The sequence below is a fragment of the Triticum dicoccoides genome, chromosome 1A (genome assembly GCF_002162155.2).
Source record: "Triticum dicoccoides isolate Atlit2015 ecotype Zavitan chromosome 1A, WEW_v2.0, whole genome shotgun sequence".
NCBI classification, from domain to species: Eukaryota; Viridiplantae; Streptophyta; class Magnoliopsida; order Poales; family Poaceae; genus Triticum; species Triticum dicoccoides.
Window position 1 is genome coordinate 581,559,386 of NC_041380.1, and position 13,603 is coordinate 581,572,988.

General features: G+C 46.6%; 1 non-coding gene across 1 annotated transcript; it reads left to right on the top strand.

Annotated features, from left to right (window-relative positions):
• Positions 1-368: 368 nt before the first annotated feature.
• LOC119296367 lies at positions 369-500 on the top strand. Its single transcript, XR_005145137.1, has one exon. It is a non-coding gene; the product is annotated as a small nucleolar RNA Z247 (small nucleolar RNA).
• Positions 501-13,603: the final 13,103 nt, after the last annotated feature.

Sequence of the window (13,603 nt, forward strand, 5' to 3'; positions counted from 1 at the left end):
GTGCGGGGTTCTTCAGCTATGTCGATGGAACCACGAAGGAGCCCGCATAGACTGTCACCACCAAGGCAGCAGACGGGAAGGAAGAGACATCGCCGAACCCCCTACATCCCATCTGGGTCAGGGAGGATCAGCAAGTATCGGGCTATCTGCTGAATAACTTGTCGAAGGAATTGCTTGTGCAGGTCACCTCCATTGTCCATGCGCATGATCTCTGGATAGCGCTGGCCAGCATGTTCTCCTTGACATCTCTGTCCCGCATCAACAACATACGCATAGCCCTAGCTAATGCGCAGAAGGGACAACAATCTGTGGCGATGTACTTCACGCAGATGCGTTCGCTGGCGGACGAGCTCACAGCGGCAGGAAAGACGCTGGACGACGACCAGCTGATCTCGCACATCCTTGCTGGCCTCGACATTGAGTATCAGCCGCTGGTATCGGCGCTCGCACCATCCCCGTCATGCTCGATGAGCTTTTTGCTCAGATGAGCAACTTTGACCAGAGGATGGCGCTCTACTAGGGCAACGGCACCGGCTTCAAGTCTTCTGCAAACGGCGTGTCACATGGTCGCGGTGGTGGTGGATCCTCTCGCTACCGTGACCACAAAGCATTTTCCATGAGTACACAACAAATTGCTTCCAGATGATGTCCTATAAGGGCTGCGTGATGCCAGCTGACGAAAGTGAGCTCCAGAACACTCAAGTACAATGGTAATATGAGGAACAATCGCCTAGACTTGTTGGCACTAACTGAGTATTCTAAATCTATTGGTCAAGCTATTTCCAATTGGAATTTTTCAGAATAGTGTAAAGGTGCAGCAAGTAAGTTCTCACAGGTGTACTTTATGTCTTCCAACAAGTAATTCAAACTGGCATCCACAGGTGATGCATCAAGTATCTTCAGTCTCAACTGCATGTGTATCAACCACTGTTCCAAATTTTGAATTGCAGGTACCTCACAAAATAGAGACCTCATCTCAATCGGAGCTTTGAGTGATGACCATGGCTCCTCTGAATAGGAGATAGTAAACTGAATATACATCAACAAGTCCTTGAAATTCGTGCAAATGATGCACTCCCAATTAAGTGCATGGTGTTCCTCTGTTAATGTAAGAACCTCCTGGAGCTTGCTTTGTTCTGAATCAAGGAATGGAGCCTCTCAAGGAGTCCAAGGATGCACATAATTTGCAACTAGAGATCGGGCAAGTTGTTTGCCACTAGTAGAATATTGTATGTGAAAAGACCATGCAATTTTCCACTGGATGGCCTCAAAACAACACTGCATATCCCGTCCATTCTTCAACAACATAGAACTCACACATGGCATTGGATAATTCCAAGAGTTCATACCTTCTGAAAATAAGTCCGCAGTCTGAATTTTTGTGAAATCAGGTCATATTATCAAAACACTCGTTGTACATTGATTAATCCAAGTTTTCAGTTCGAAAGGCACCATCTCGTAATTTCGTCAGTTACTACTCCAGTGCAAGAAGACTTATCATTGGCTGACTCCCAAAACCAGCAAGACATTTTCTTTCCAAGCCAAATAAGTGACCATGCAATCTTCCAGTGGATAAGCTCAAAACCACACCGAATACTATGTACACTGTAGCAGGAGAGAAACCACGTTTGCAAGAAAACGCCATCCAACAATTCCAGCTCAAGAGAACTCCCAACATAAAATATATTGTACCTCTTCAGCACTAGTCGGTCAATCCCTGGTACTGAATCTCTCTAGAATTGTAGTCCAGTGCAATAACTGCCATGTGGTTTGGCTGGTAATATGTGACAACAAAGCATTCCAACTAGTCGAAGTATCGAAGAACCTCTACTTGACTGCAATGCTTCTCCAAAATCTGAACAAGCACATGATGTTTCCACAGAGCTATCATCCAGAACAAGAGACACGGAGGAGAACCACAAAGCAATAATCCACAGTTATAGTTCGGAATCACATGATGGAGCGTCCCCAATAGTGCAAAATATGAATTCTTGCTGTAAATATCATAGAGGAATTGACCAAGCAATTTCCCACCGAAACGACTTACCATCATTTTGGTTGTCCAAGTACGGCACTGCACTTCTGGTACCCCCAATTATTAATGAGAAACCTTCTTCACGAATATCCCGTAGCATGTAACATAATCCAGCCAACAAATATCCAATTGATGGACAAAACTGAAACATTGGTACTCCATATTCAGATTGCACAACCAAGTGAATATGCTGGAACACAAGACTATGTATACTTGAAAGTGGTGGCCAAGATTGCAACTGAATTGTGTCCTTTGGCAAAAGCAACATGTCGGTCACATGTATTTCAACTTCAGAGAACCATCCATTGTCACTAAGCTGCTACATAAGTGGCCAAAAACTGCAGGATACTCTCAAGTGCATAACAGAGTTAAAAAAATCACGGAGAACAAGCCCAATAAGGAGTATCAGTAGATTTTCAACAATTATAATGGAGTGGTCCTGCTCACAAGGATCTGCAGAAGAAACTAAGCCTTCCATTAATTCGGCATTTGATTCTTCCATTGAAGCACAACCATATGCCCAGGCTCATATTTCCAATACTTCCAGGACTCATCAGCAGAAAGTAACTCAAAACTAAAGTTTCCAAACTCCACATGCAAATAATGGTAACCAGATGAACTAGATGTACTCAAGGTAATTCTGGTAGCATGATAATTGAGATTTCCATATGGCTGGCTCAGGAATAGCTTCTCAAATATACCTTGAGGTGGTAGTGGCCAAGGTGGTTCCCAATGAACTGGAGAGCACTGGTTTGTCGACGACACATGGGACGGTACGCTGTCATCACTTTCAGAACACGCAATCAAACCGGTTGTGAGCGAACCATGGAAGGATTGACCATGAGCTTGCCCACAGAGGTCGCGATCTCAGAGAAGACATCAAGGGCCATCAGGAACTGGTCCACCATGAGCAAGGGCACCTCAGCGACCTGGACATGCCAAGTGTCGGCGTCGAGACCCGTAGTCGAACAGGTGTTGTGCGCCACTGAGGAGCAGCCACCAGTAGTGAGCCTAGGAACGATGTCGGCGGTGGTCATCGATGAAGGTACTGCCGTAGACGAAGTGAGCGCTGGCTCCTCAGACGTGTCGCCGCTTGGGCACCCCGTCGAACAGGTAGTGGGCGGAGCACCATGCTCGACCTGGGATACGATATGAAGTTCGCCGCTGGTGGCGGGCGCCTTGTCGGCATCTTGCCGCTCGGGTGCGTCCAGAGAGTCAGCCCACTCTGCGTATGGGGTATCATCGAAGAAGTACGCCGGGGCCACCTCATCGTCATCCGCCATGGTGATGGTGGTGTAGATCGGTGGTACGATCGAGGTCGATGGAGAGGATGCATCACCTCCACAGCATACATCCCTCCCACGACTCGCTCAAAGGTGCACAACATGTCGCCATCGCCGGACCGACAGAATAGCTGGCGATGTACCTCGACGGTCACTTGCTGTAGGATGTTGCTGATTCGGACGTGAAGAACACCCTCGGGGTAGACGAGTTTGTGGCTTGGCATTGTGTTGAACAGTTTGAAGGAGGTAGTTGAGAAGAAATTTGGGGCTAGAATCTGTAGCTCTGAATACCAAATGTTAGGCTCCAGGTAGTAGATTCACTCAATCATCTTAGAAGTATAATTGGGTTTAAATTAAAGATAAGGGGATAGAGATAGAATATGCTTAAACCACGTGTAACTTGTACTTCAAACCTCCATCCCTCATGTACTTTTAAATATATACCCCATATAAGGGTCATATCAACAATAACACAATATTAGTCATCCTACAATTTTCATATGGTATCAGAGCGGTTAGTCTCACGACGCAGATCCTAGGACTTTCCACCACTTCCGCAGCGCGCCGCCTCCGAGGAGATTAATCTCCTCTCCCCGGGGGCGTGGCACCCGATCATGTCAAAGATGAGATCGGTTCCATAGATTAGATCGATCCATAGGTTAGATTACACAAATTTTGAATTTTCAGTAGATTAGTTTCCTTTAGCCACAAATAAACCCATAGCCAGATCAAATCCGGTGGAAAGAAAGACATGCAGATCAGAACATCGACGGTAGCTTCGCCCAAGTGCGTGTAAGTGCAACCGGCAGGCGCCATCCATGCATGCAAGTAGCGGCTCCGCCTTTCCATGCGCCTCCCAGCCGTGCGTATGATTGCATCAACACGAGTTGGGTCATATGGACTCGATCGACTCCAGCCTCTACCGAGCGACTTCCTCAATGTGCATCAAAACCAAGTTGGTGTACACTAGTCGAAGATCTCAAATGGCAGCCACGAGCGATTCTGCATCCAGATCTCAAAGACGGATGCATCCATGGGGACCTGACCTGCAGGTCAACGGATCACACAACATGTCCCGATCACTAGAGGGCATACGTACACAGATCTCCCGACGGTCGACATCAACTCGTATCTTCGTCTACCCGTCTACGGCAGACTCAACGCGCGACCACGTGTTCCAGCAGACGAGATGCAAGCCCAATGGCTGCACCACCCGGCCGCAGCTAGTGCACGCCTCGACCCCAAGAAACAGGGACTTCATGCAGCAGATGGATGTATACTACGAGAAAGCACGGGCCATGCGCACGACAGGCCATGCGCATGATATGTACATGCAAGTCCCAGGGCCATCCTGTATGTGCATGCATACTGTACGGGCGTGGCACGTATCACTAAAGAGCTCGGATGTGGCCTGGGAACGTCAGGTGTGCAGAAGACTATCAGCAGCTAGGTAGTATGGATCAAGATGGAAGATAGTACGAAGCCAATCAATAACAGTCTTCACACAGTGAAGTCAATCAGATCATGCAAGCAGGCAATAACTTCATGAAGACAAACAGTAAGTACAGAGAGTTAAGAGATAGAACCGGTTGCCTGGTGAGGACAGATATTTGTTGGACCAGTTCCAGTTGCTGTGACAACTGTACGTCTGGTTAGGGAGGCTGAGATTCAACTCAGAAGACCACGTCTTCACCTTATTCCCCTTGAGCTAAGGGCACACAGTCCTCGCCCAATCACTCTGGTAAGTCTTCATGGTAGACTTCCAAACCTTCACAGACTTCGTTCACCAGCGATCCACAATGACTCTTGGATGCTCAGAACGCGACGCCTAACCGGCCTGAGGATTCACAGTCCTCAAGTGTAACAAGTCTTCAGATCATGCAGACAGAAAGACTTCAGTGATGCCTAACACTCTTGGACTCTGGGTGTTTAGGGCTTTGTCCTCGCAAGGATTTATCTCTCAAAGGCTTCAGAGGTGGGTTGCTCTCAAACGACAAAAGCCGTGCACTAACTCTGAGCAGCCACCAATTTATGGTGTAGGGGGTGGGCTATTTATAGTCAGGAGGCAACCTGACCTGATTTGTCTGAAATGACCCTGGGTCACTAAGGAACTGACACGTGTCCAACAGTCAGATTTCAAACACACGCATCAGCTTGACTTGGGCTACAAGTAAAGTTGACTTATCCAACTCTGGATAAGATTTGCTCTCATTGTCTTCGCTCGAAGACATAGGATTTGGTTGAGCATCACTTCAGTCACTCTGACTTTGTTCAGTTGGACCCCACTTAATAGTACGGTGGTTCCTATGACTCAACAAAGAAGAAAAGGAAACTATGAAACAACTATGCCTTCGCACTCCATAGTCTTCATACAATGTCTTCTCATGTCATAGTCTTCAATGTGAATCTCTTCATAGACCACCATTGTCTTCAATACCTTCACACATTTTTAGGGGTCATCTCGGGTAGGTAAACCGAATCAATGAGGGACTACTACCTATGTTATCCTGCAATTCTCACAAACACATTAGTCCCTCAACCAAGTTTGTCGTCAATACTCCAAAACCAACTAGGGGTGGCACTAGATGCACTCGCAATCTCCCCCTTTTGGTGATTGATGAAAAAATGGTTGAAGTTTTCAACGGGGATAAAAGTATGTGAAATTGTAGGGGTAAAGGCATTGTCTTCATAAGTAGCAAAAAGGCTCCCCCTGAAGATGTGCATATAAGTAGTTTGCTCTTGAATGCAAATGCACATGGCAGGTTTTAATTGTGGAGATCCTCTTCACTTTATGAAGACAATTCATTATGCAAATAAAGATATAACAAAGATAATGACATGCATAATGAGAAATGGACATCTGCGAAATTATTTCATGCGGAATTTATCATCGCATCACAAAGTGGCAGGCAAAGTGGCAGAGGAACATCAAGTTCTAAGTGTTACAACCCAAAGAAGCAAATGTATAAAAAACGAGAGTTGTAACCACTTAGCAAAAAAAGGTAGCAACCACCCATATGGACCCGCTTGAAGACTATCAACTCATATGCTTCTCCCCCTTTTGTCAGTAAGGACCAAAAAGGTTTGAAGACATAGAGCGTCCACTCGTTCCCATCAGGAGTAGATGAAGGAGCAGGGTCGATGTTGATGTGCGGTGGTGCAGAGGGGCCCGGTGCAGTGTCGAGACGTGGTGAAGCCATGGATGGTGAAGTGGCATTGTCTTCTTCTTCGACGACTCTCGCAACAACAGTTGTAGTCGAAGATGAATACTCCGAATCTTCAATGGGTGGAGTTCGACGCCAGCTTGCATTACGAGGAGGAGTGGAGTCAAATTTGAAACCCTCAGTGAAACCATCTTCACGAAGATCGTCTTCAGAGCAGAGAAGTGTGAGACTCTTCCAGGACCTCCTACAGGCTTCATGAGCAACAAATGTGTTCTTGGTGGCCAAGTTTACGATGTGGTTGACGTCCACCAAGATGCTCTGCATCTGACACTTTAGCCAGTTGTGATGCCTATCTTGTTTCTAATGCAAGGCCACGAGAAGCTCTCGGTCATTGAGCACACGAGATCGCTTCCGAGGCCTTTGAGTAATGATGCTTTCAGTGGCTTCAGTAGCTACATGACGAGGTGTATGTGTATTGCCAGTCAGAGGATAGACACGAGTAGCAGCAAGAACTCCTTCAATTTGTTGCGTGAAGCTTTCATGATCAACGTTATGAAGATAAAGGGGCTCCTTGGCAGGCTCAAGGTAGACGGCTTCGATAGACATATCAACCTCAGACAAGAAGATAAGATGGTTGCGTGCAGAGGGCTGATAGTTGACAAAAGAGTGAAGCCTGATTAAGCGCATCACCCATGGAGCATAAAACTTCAGGCCAAAGAGATCAATTCCTGATGCAACAAGTTGTTTGATGAAGAAATCTGGAGCATTGAAGATGATGCCATTCAGAATATAGAACACCAATGTCTTCATCGTGCCTTCAAGCTTGGCTGCAGGGGAATGTCCTTTGACGGGCCATAGAGTTCGCCTAACAATTTGATAAATTGTCCATGGCAGATACTCAAGGTTGTCGACAAAGAATTCCTTAGGATATTCAGCGTCTTGTGGCAGTGGCTTCATCATGCTAAGCATCTGACTCATGTTTGGCTCAGGCTTCTGAAAGATGCTCTCCAAAGCATTCCTATGTAGTTGACAACTAGGTTCATAGTATTCACCTAGAGTGTCCAGGGGAGTAAGCTCGATGATATCTTGAGCTTTGGCTTCATGGTTCACATCACCTGTCATCCACTCAAGGACCCAAGTCTTCGGATCCCTGTTGTAGCCACGAATGTGAAGAGTAGCATAGAACTGCAGCAGAAGCTCTTTGTTCTAATGCTCTTTATCAGTGACAAACTGCAGAAGGCCAACATCTCTGAAACAGTGTAAGGCTTCTTCCAAATAGGGCGGTCCAGCAATGGCTTCACAATCCAGACGCATGTGAGGAAAGACCCGCTCTTGATTGTATAAGACACAAGAGTAATAACAGAAAGCTCCAGAAGCGATCAGATGAGATCTTGGGCTTCGAGTATGGGTTCTTGGCACTGTCGAAGAATGTGTTGTGTGCCCTGAAGCTGTTGACACTGAACGAGCCTGGTGATGATGCAGCACCGGGAAACCTTGGCAGTCTAGGCTTTGGCTTCTGGACCTGAGGCCTATGCTCCACATGGTATTCATATTGTGGTCCGGAAGCAGTGGGAGGAACCATGATTTGCCATTTCACAATGACCAGCTGTCCATGATCGAAGGCCTGTTCAATTGTGTCAGGCCTAGGAGACGGAACAATGGCTTCAGCATCCACATGGGCTTCAGGTTACACACTAGCTTCGGGTGCAACATTAGCTTCAGGCGCAACATTGTCTTCAGCCATGACAACGTCATTGGCTTCAATAGTGTTGGTTGTGGCTGCCTTAATGTTTCAAACTCCTCTTCAGTAGCAGGAGGGTCGGGCACTGACACGTTCTCCTCAAGAACAGCTTCTTGAGTGTCAGGGGGTGTGGCAACTCTCTCTTCTTCTTGTCTTAGTTCTTGATTTTCTTCGGCTGATGCAGTCGGAATGTCTTCAGCAGCTTTGGCTTGAGACTCAGAGACATTCATAGTAGGACTGGCTTTAGGAAATACTTCACGTGCGACTGAGCTTTGTTGCACTTCTCCTTCTAGAATGCTCGACATGGTGACCGGAGGCCTAGGGCCTTTGCGAAGCCTGCGGAATGCGGGCGACGCCTGTGGTGATGGAGTGGTCTGCACCATGTAGTCGTCATCAAGTACCAGAGTGGTGACTTGAGGGGTTGGAGTTCTGGGGGTTTCATCTTGAATGGGGGTGTCTTGTTGTGGGAGATCAGACCACGATGCATCCTGTGCAATTGGCGTCAAAGGAAGACCAATGCTGATGAGTTCACTGTTCGAAAGAACATGCGATGATACCGGTTGGCGCTCGATCTGAGGAAGGACTTCATCATCTTCTACATTGTCCTCACGACCAATGTCTTCAGTTGTGATGGGGTCAACAGCTGGTACTTCTTTGTCTTTAGGAGCCTCTGTGGTAGCAGGCTCGTGAACTATAAGTTGACGCTCTTGGTTGGAGGAGGCAGGTGATGTCTACTACACAACCTTCTTCTTGTAGATGTTGTTGGGCCTCCAAGTGCAGAGGTTTGTAGGACAGTAGCAAATTTACCTCAAGTGGATGACCTAAGGTTTATCAATCCGTAGGAGGCATAGGATGAAGATGGTCTCTCTCAAGCAACCCTGCAACCAAATAACAAAGAGTCTCTTGTGTCCCCAACACACCCAATACAATGGTAAATTGTATAGGTGCACTAGTTCGGCGAAGAGATGGTGATACAAGTGCAATATGGATAGTAGATAATAGTTCTTGTAATCTGGAAATATAAAAACAGCAACGTAACAAATGATAAAAGTGAGCATAAAACGTATTGCAATGATAGGAAACAAGGCCTAGGGTTCATACTTTCACTAGTGTAAGTTCCCTCAACAATGATAACATAATTGGATCACATAACTATCCCTCAACATGCAACAAAGAGTCACTCCAAAGTCACTAATAGCAGAGAACAAACGAAGAGATTATGGTAGGGTACGAAACCACCTCAAAGTTATTCTTTCCAATCAATCCGTTGGGCTATTCCTATAAGTGTCACAAACAGCCCTAGAGTTCGTACTAGAATAACACCTTAAGGCACAAATCAACCAAAACCCTAATGTCACCTAGATACTCCAATGTCACCTCAAGTATCCGTGGGTATGATTATACGATATGCATGACACAATCTCAGATTCATCTATTCAACCAACACATAGAACCTCAAAGAGTGCCCCAAAGTTTCTACCGGAGAATAACGACGAAAACGTGTGCCAACCCCTATGCATAGGTTCATGGGCGGGACCCAGAAGTTTATCACCAAAACATACATCAAGTGAATCACGTGATATCCCATTGTCACCATAGATACGCACGGCAAGACATACATCAAGTGTTCTCAAATCTTTAAAGACTCAATCCGATAAGATAACTTCAAAGGGGAAACTCAATCCATTACAAGAGAGTGGAGGGGGGAAGAAACATCATAGGATCCAAATATAATACCAAAGCTCGCGATACATCAAGATCGTATCACCTCAAGAACACGAGAGAGAGAGATCAAACACATAGGTACTGGTACATACCCTCAGCCCCGAGGGAGAACTACTCCCTCCTCGTCATGGAGAGCATCGGGATGATGAAGATGGCCACCAGAGAAGGATTCCCCATCCGGGAGGGTGCCGGAACGGGTCTAGATTGGCTTTTGGTGGCTACAGAGGCTTCTGGCGGCGGAACTCCCGAACTATTGTGCTCCCCGATTGTTTTAGGGTATATGGATATATATAGGCGGAAGAAGTACGTCAGGGGAGCCACGAGGGGCCCACGAGGGTGGAGGGCGCGCCTAGGGGGGTGGGCGCGCCCCTCTGCCTCGTGGCTTCCTTGTTGCTTCCCTTACGTGGACTCCAAGTCTCCCGGGTTGCTTCTGGTCCAAAAATAAGTTCCGTGAAGTTTCACGTCAATTGGACTCCGTTTGATTTTCCTTTTCTGCGATACTCTAAAACAAGGAAAAACAGAAAACTGGCACTGGGCTCTGGGTTAATTGGTTAGTCCCAAAAATAATATAGAAGTGTATAATAAAGCCCAGAAACATCCGAAACACATAATATAATAGCATGGAACAATAAAAAATTATAGATACGTTGGAGACGTATCAGCAGGACATGCAACGGAGATGGGCTCAACAACCAGTGGCTTTGTGGCAGTAGCATGCTCTTTTCGCGAAGACTTTGTCTTCGGCTTCTTGGTTGATGGAGCACCATCAGAGGCATCCTTGTGGTTTCGCTTCCTGGCATCAGATTCAGCTGCCCTTGTTTTCTTCAGCTCTGAAGCTGCGGAGGGGACCTTAGGCTTCAAGCCTGTCATGCTGGCAGGGAAGACAATGCTAGGTGCATCCTGCCTTTGTGCTTCAGTGTATGCCATAGCAGACTTCTTCTTCCGTTTGGCAGCCATCCTTGGATCGATGCCAGGACGCCCCAGTGCCTTGCGCTTCTCAGCCTCATTGTGCGCTTGAACACATTTCTCTGCGAAGTATTTCATCCGCTCTCTTGAGCCTTTGGCTTCCTCGCGTTTCTGGTGAAACTACTCCTTGAGGTTGTGAAACATCTGCTTGAAGTTTTGAACATCAGCTATGCTGAGCTTTGCCATGTGCTTCTTGAACTGAGCCTTCTCAAAATCAATTTTGTTCTTCAGCTCGACGATCTTCTGAGCCAAGGCCAGCTCATTTGCAATGGCTCCATGGAAGGTGACGCTAATGTCCACTGGCAGCTGAAGATCATCGATGTTGATGCTCTGGTCGTTGAACCACTCATCAATGAAGCTGTTCTGAATTTCTACATCAAAGAGGGGCAAATTGTTGAAGATCTCTACCTCTTGCTTACTCTTTATCAGAAGATCAAGAGCATCATCACCAAAGTCTTCATCGCTTGACAGATCAATGGTTTCATCTTCGTTCCTCAGAATGGCAGCTGGAGTCAGTTCGTGCCCAGAAATCTTCATGGGCTTCTTCTTGGGCTTCTCCTTCTTCTTGGAGACGCGAGATCTTCCGACTGCACACTCGGTTCAGGAGGTGCAGTGGCCAATGGCTTCGCATGCAAAACTTGCGGTGCGGCAGAGGGCTTCGAAGCCTTCGAGTTCTTTGGCTTCTGCGACTTAGGTAGAGCTGGCGCTTCATCAGAATTTGCCTCGTCAGTTGTGTGATCCACCGTAGCCCCCTGTACAGCAATATGTGTGATGAGGCCTTCAAGGTTGTAGAAGGGTCCAATTTCATTGGGATTGGTATCACGTGTGCCATCAGCCCGTGGAGCAGATGGACCTGGGTTGAAGTCGAGGCCAAATTGCTTCTTGTTCTTCTTGGCAGACTCTTTGGCAAACTGAAAGTTGCACTTGAAGAGATTGTCTTCGCAACACCATAGCAAACTAGATGGGTCGGCATCTTCAGGCTATGGTCCTCAGACCATGCAAGGATAGAAGCCTTGGGCAATGGCTTCAGGCTTGGACTTGGGCTGCAGACCTCTGTATATGATATCTCCCCATGGTCACTTAATGGCATTCTTCTCAGCATACTCAGTGGTAACAAATCTGTATTTGAACCATTCCTCTGACGAATATCTTTGAATCCATTGAATTCGGGTCTTGCGCTCACCATAGGTTTCTTCCGGATCTGACTTGTACATTTCAAAGAGATCCGGTGGCAGATCCTTGGCTGTATCCCCACGGCGCTGCCCGCCGCCCTTTCTAGCTGATTTTTCAGTGGCCATAGTATAAAAGTTGAAAGGCTTCAACACTGTGAATGGCTTCTGATGACCCACAAGTATAGGGGATCTATCGTAGTCCTTTCGATAAGTAAGAGTGTCGAACCCAACGAGGAGCAGAAGGAAATGATAAGCGGTTTTCAGCAAGGTATTCTCTGCAAGCACTGGAATTATAGGTAATAGGTAGTTTTGTGATAAGATGATTTGTAACGAGCAACAAGTAAGAAAAGTAAATAAAGTGTAGCAAGGTGGCCCAATCCTTTTTTTAGCAAAGGATGAGCCTGGACAAACTCTTATATAGAAGAAAGCACTCCCGAGGACACATGGGAATTATCTTCAAGCTAGTTTTCATCATGTTCATATGATTCGCGTTCGGTACTTTGATAATTTGATATGTGGGTGGACCGGTGCTTCGGTGCTGTCCTTACTTGGACAAGCATCCCACTTATGATTAACTCCTATTGCAAGCATCCGCAACTACAAAAGAAGTATTAAGGTAAACCTAACCATAGCATGAAACATATGGATCCAAATCAGCCCCTAACGAAGCAACGCATAAACTAGGGTTTAAGCTTCTGTCATTCTAGCAACCTAGCATCTACTTATTACTTCCCAATGCCTTCCTCTAGGCCCAAATAATGGTGAAGTTTCATGTAGTCGGCGTTCACATAACACCACTAGAGGAGAGACAACATACATCTCATCAAAATATCGAACGAATACCAAATTCACATGACTACTAATAGCAAGACTTCTCCCGTGTCCTCAGGAACAAACATAACTACTCACAAAGCATATTCATGTTCATAATCAGAGGGGTATTAATATGCATAATGGATCTGAACATATAATCTTCCACCAAGTAAACCAACCAGCATCAAGTACAAGGAGTAATCTACACTACTAGCAACCTACAGGTACCAATCCCAGAGTTAGAGACAAGAATTGGATACAAGAGATGAACTAGGGTTTGAGAGGAGATGGTGCTGGTGAAGATGTTGATGGAGATTGGACCCCTCCCGATGAGAGGAGCTTTGGTGATGACGATGGCGATGAATTCCCCCTGCTGGAGGGAAGTGTCCCCGGCAGAACAGCTCCGCCAGAGCCCTAGATTGGTTCTGCCAAGGTTTCGCCTCGTGGCGGCGGAGTCTCGTCCCGAAAGCTTGCTTATGATTTTTCTTCAGACGAAAGAATTCATATAGCAGAAGATGGGCACCGGAGGGCCAACAGGGGGCCCACGAGGCAGGGAGCACGCCTAGGGGGCAGGTCGCGCCCCGCCCTCGTGGCTAGGGTGTGGGCCCCCTCTGGTATTTTCTTCGCTCAGTATTTTTTATTATTTCCAAAAATAACTTCCGTGGAGTTTTAGGACTTTTGGAGTTGTGCAGAATAGGTCTATA